Raw genomic sequence first — 6,000 nt, forward strand, 5'->3', positions numbered from 1 at the left:
AGACTATTTTTAAGGGTGGACTCCATGCTGGAGATGCATACATGAATATTGGTCTCACGTAGGTTGTGTAAGGAATGCGTCTAATCAAGTTTCTGGAGACGTCGTTGTTGTGTTGGCTTTTACACACGCTGCTGATGTTATCCCAGTTAGATTGGTCTGGTGAAGGGTTGTGTGTGATGTTAACTTTTTCCTTTGTCGGTACTGAAGGTTCCACTTATTCTCCCTGTCAAGTTCCACCTGTTTCTCAGTCTCTCAATTAACAGCTTTCCGTTGAAGGAGTTTACGTGCTGCGACGAATCGCTGGACAGTCTAGCGGGGCTGTTGAAGACGCTCGGTCTGTCGAAAGGATGAGACAGACAGACAGACAGACGAAGGGTGTTCAATCCCCTAGGTTGTAGGAAGTGTGGTTATGGTATAACACAATGAGTCCCCGTGGTGTAGTTGGTAAGACACTCGCCTGGCGTTTCGCGAGCCATTTGCCCTGGGTTCGTATCCTGGCCGGGAAGGATTGACTGGGTGTCAATCCTTAACTCTAGCCTCTGTTAAATTTAAAATAATTAATTAATAATCAATTTTAATGACCATTATGAACAAATCCACAAGGGCCGTGACGAAGGTTCGAACCTACGTTCGAGAGGATCCCAGACGCTGCCTTATTCGACTGAATTTGTTCATTTGATGCATCACGCTATTGTGATTTCTGTGTGTTTTAATTCTACTCTATAACCTTACAGCTCAGTCTCAGTGTCTTACATTTAGTAGGGGTTGAAATCTATTAACCATCTACATTGGCCAGCAGCACTGGCAAGGGGAGGTGTCCTCTCTGCACTTCCTTGCCACATTCGTGCAACATTTTTAAATAAGTGCACATATGCACTTATTTAATAAGTGCATATTTGACATACTAATTGATTGTGAATATTTTAGTTTACCTTGAAAAGCCTATACCTATCAACGGTATAGGTTAAGTAATAATTGTAAATAAGAAGCAATAAGATGCTTACCTTAACATACTAAGAGGGTTAGGTGAGGTCGGTGTTTTCTATGAAGCTTTTCAAGGTAAACTAAAATATTCACAATCAATTAGTATGTCACATATGCACATATTTAATAAGTCAATATTGACTATACGAAAGTGCGAGAACGGGTTGGATCTACTCTCCTCGGCGCAACATTTCTCCCAGAAGCCTATATATCAATTACATTTCAGATGGCACAAGGAACCTCGCACCCGCACTTCCTGGCGCTGGTGGCTGAGTGGTCAGCATGCTGGATACGTAGTACTGTGGACCGGGGGTCGATTCCAGGTGCCGGCAGAAATAAAAATTGGCTGAGTTTCATTCACCCTGATGCCCCTGTTACCTAGCAGTAAATAGGTACCTGGGAGTTAGACAGGTGCTACGGACTGCTTCCTGTGTGTGGGGGGGGGGGAGTTAGTAACAGTTGATTGACAGTTGAGAGGCGGGCCGAAAGAGCCAGAGCTCAACCCCCGCAAACACAACCAGATGAAGACAAGGAACCTAGCACCCAGCTACCAGAACCAAGAATGCCATGCTCACTACCGTAAAGATCTTTCATCCCATTTAGAAAGATTTTATCATTTGAAAATTGGGTAGGTCTCAAAATTGAAGCGACGGTCTCGCTTCATGCAGGTCGGCGTTCAATCCCCGACCGTCCATAAGTGTTTGGGCACCATTCCTTTCCCCCCCCGTCCCATCCCAAATCCTTATCCTGACCCCTTCCCAGTGCTATATAGTCGTAATGGCTTGGCGCTTCCCCCTGATACTAGAGTTGATACCTCTGGGTGTTGCCAGCAATCTTGAGGCAGTTACTGCTGGTTGTAACGAGGGAGATTACTAACTACCGAGGTCGTAACGAGGGTGATTACTAACTACCGAGGTCGTAACGAGGGAGATTACTAACTACCGAGGTCGTAACGAGGGTGATTACTAACTACCGAGGTCGTAACGAGGGAGATTACTAACTACCGAGGTCGTAACGAGGGTGATTACTAACTACCGAGGTCGTAACGAGGGTGATTACTAACTACCGAGGTCGTAACGAGGGATATTACTAACTACCGAGGTCGTAACGAGGGTGATTACTAACTACCGAGGTCGTAACGAGGGAGATTACGAAGTACCTGGTCATTCCTACCTCACTCGTTAGCCAATAAGCCTTTGGTCATTCACAGTGGACATCTGTATTCCCAAACAACACGTGATCCCACAATTGGGATCACGGGCCAGTTTGCCCATTACCGTGGCACTTACCGCTAGTACCTAGTACTAACACTAGGGGAGGGGGGGGTGAGGTATGAACAACCCTGCCAACTATTCTTTCCAAGTCAGTATTTCCTCATGTATTAATTCCTGTATTCATACAGCGCCAATCACCTCGTTAACTGCTAACGACAGGAGGTAATTATAACCAATCAATCATTGCTGTACTCCTACACATATATTTTGGCCATTCTATATATGTTAATTAGAATGTACACAACTGACTCGTGTACATTCTGTACTAGAGTACGAAGAGGACTTAGTGCTAAGTTTGTTGTTCTCTCCTCACTCTCATCACGCCTGTGTCTGTCCTGCGCTTGAAACAATCCAACGATGTTATGCTGATAATGCCTTCTATAAATCAGCAGTTCTAAAGTCTCTCTATAGCAAGGTGTCAGCAGCAAGAATACATTGCAGCATTGCAGAGGAATGTCAATCATCTCCTTGCAACAGTATCTAGCACAGTGCAGTGTTGCAAACCAAATACGATTACAAATTAGACTGGACATATTAGACTGGACAAATTAGACTGGACATATTAGACTGGACAAATTAGACTGGACAAATTAGACTGGACATATTAGACTGGACAAATTAGACTGGACATATTAGACTGGACAAATACTCACCGGCCGCTTGAGTGTGACTAATGAGTATAACTCACCTGGCCAGCCAGAGGCTTAAGGCCCGCGCAGGTATATCCCTGAAAAAACAGAAAGCAGAGCATCATTACATAGGTCTTATTATGTTAAGTCTGAAGACTGGACCGTTCAAGTCTGAAGCCCCTAGTCACAGGATGCCTCTTCTCTAACAACCACTGGCTTTATCTGGGACAAACAAGCCCATTTAGCTTGTATAAAGCCTGTTTACAGAAATACCAAATTAATATATTTTTCCCCTGAATAGGCAAACCATATTTACAATAACGTTTCTACACTGCCAAAACGTTTTGGTTAAGTAACGAAAGTTTAAACAACGTTAATTTACCCTAAGGAATTTTAATCAGTAATTAGGGAAATGTAAACAGTAGTGTAGATACCCGATATAAACAGGAATATATAATTCCTTATATAAACTGCTTCATATATTCAACTTCCTTGCAACAGCCATCCATAGGCCTACCTACTTACCTTTGTTCTTATGTTATGTTCTTAAATCTATATATATATATCTGTGCAAATTGTGTTCATTACATCAAATAATTTATATAAACTATGAATGCAAATATATATTAAATAGATTCATGTCAATAAAAATGTAACGCGTCCCACACATATGAATTATCACATGTGTGAATTGGTCATGTGTGTGGGTTGGTCATGTGTGTGGGTTGGTCATGTGTGTGGGTTGGTCAGGTGTGTGGGTTGGTCATGTGTGTGGGTTGGTCAGGTGTGTGGGTTGGTCATGTGTGTGGGTTGGTCATGTGTGTGGGTTGGTCATGTGTGTGGGTTGGTCATGTGTGTGGGTTGGTCATGTGTGTGGGTTGGTCATGTGTGTGGGTTGGTCAGGTGTGTGGGTTGGTCATGTGTGTGGGTTGGTCAGGTGTGTGGGTTGGTCATGTGTGTGGGTTGGTCATGTGTGTGGGTTGGTCATGTGTGTGGGTTGGTCAGGTGTGTGGGTTGGTCATGTGTGTGTGTTGGTCAGGTGTGTGGGTTGGTCATGTGTGTGGGTTGGTCATGTGTGTAGGTTGGTCAGGTGTGTGGGTTGGTCATGTGTGTGGGTTGGTCAGGTGTGTGGGTTGGTCATGTGTGTGGGTTGGTCATGTGTGTGGGTTGGTCATGTGTGTGGGTTGGTCATGTGTGTGGGTTGGTCATGTGTGTGGGTTGGTCATGTGTGTGGGTTGGTCAGGTGTGTGGGTTGGTCATGTGTGTGGGTTGGTCAGGTGTGTGGGTTGGTCATGTGTGTGGGTTGGTCATGTGTGTGGGTTGGTCATGTGTGTGGGTTGGTCAGGTGTGTGGGTTGGTCATGTGTGTGGGTTGGTCAGGTGTGTGGGTTGGTCATGTGTGTGGGTTGGTCATGTGTGTAGGTTGGTCAGGTGTGTGGGTTGGTCATGTGTGTGGGTTGGTCAGGTGTGTGGGTTGGTCATGTGTGTGGGTTGGTCATGTGTGTGGGTTGGTCATGTGTGTGGGTTGGTCATGTGTGTGGGTTGGTCATGTGTGTGGGTTGGTCATGTGTGTGGGTTGGTCATGTGTGTGGGTTGGTCAGGTGTGTGGGTTGGTCATGTGTGTGGGTTGGTCAGGTGTGTGGGTTGGTCATGTGTGTGGGTTGGTCATGTGTGTGGGTTGGTCATGTGTGTGGGTTGGTCAGGTGTGTGGGTTGGTCATGTGTGTGGGTTGGTCAGGTGTGTGGGTTGGTCATGTGTGTGGGTTGGTCATGTGTGTAGGTTGGTCAGGTGTGTGGGTTGGTCATGTGTGTGGGTTGGTCAGGTGTGTGGGTTGGTCATGTGTGTGGGTTGGTCATGTGTGTGGGTTGGTCATGTGTGTGGGTTGGTCATGTGTGTGGGTTGGTCATGTGTGTGGGTTGGTCATGTGTGTGGGTTGGTCAGGTGTGTGGGTTGGTCATGTGTGTGGGTTGGTCAGGTGTGTGGGTTGGTCATGTGTGTGGGTTGGTCATGTGTGTGGGTTGGTCATGTGTGTGGGTTGGTCAGGTGTGTGGGTTGGTCATGTGTGTGGGTTGGTCAGGTGTGTGGGTTGGTCATGTGTGTGGGTTGGTCATGTGTGTAGGTTGGTCAGGTGTGTGGGTTGGTCATGTGTGTGGGTTGGTCAGGTGTGTGGGTTGGTCATGTGTGTGGGTTGGTCATGTGTGTGGGTTGGTCATGTGTGTGGGTTGGTCATGTGTGTGGGTTGGTCAGGTGTGTGGGTTGGTCAGGTGTGTGGGTTGGTCAGGTGTGTGGGTTGGTCATGTGTGTGGGTTGGTCATGTGTGTGGGTTGGTCATGTGTGTGGGTTGGTCATGTGTGTGGGTTGGTCATGTGTGTGGGTTGGTCAGGTGTGTGGGTTGGTCATGTGTGTGGGTTGGTCAGGTGTGTGGGTTGGTCATGTGTGTGGGTTGGTCATGTGTGTGGGTTGGTCAGGTGTGTGGGTTGGTCATGTGTGTGGGTTGGTCATGTGTGTGGGTTGGTCATGTGTGTGGGTTGGTCATGTGTGTGGGTTGGTCAGGTGTGTGGGTTGGTCATGTGTGTGGGTTGGTCATGTGTGTGGGTTGGTCATGTGTGTGGGTTGGTCATGTGTGTGGGTTGGTCATGTGTGTGGGTTGGTCAGGTGTGTGGGTTGGTCATGTGTGTGGGTTGGTCATGTGTGTGGGTTGGTCATGTGTGTGGGTTGGTCATGTGTGTGGGTTGGTCATGTGTGTGGGTTGGTCACACCAAAAACTAAGTTTGTCCGAACTGAAAAGCAGTTTCGTGGAATCTCTCTCCACATAAGGCAATTTTTAAAGGATATTTTCTTAATTTTCCCTACACAAGATATTTGTGAATGTGATTTTCCCCAATTTCCAGTTCCCCCCCTCCCTTCCTTCCCTAACAAGGCCATTTGTGGGATTTTACCCTGAAAATTAGGATATTTGCTAGATTTCCCCCTAATGATAAGGGTATTTCTGGGATTTTCCCAAAAATTGGATATTTCTGGGATTTTATCCAAATGATAAGGCGATTTATGGGATTTTATAACGAAAAATAATGTTTTGGGGATTTCTGGGATTTAGTACTCACAAAAATTATT

Source organism: Procambarus clarkii, chromosome 31 (assembly GCF_040958095.1).
Source record: "Procambarus clarkii isolate CNS0578487 chromosome 31, FALCON_Pclarkii_2.0, whole genome shotgun sequence".
NCBI classification, from domain to species: Eukaryota; Metazoa; Arthropoda; class Malacostraca; order Decapoda; family Cambaridae; genus Procambarus; species Procambarus clarkii.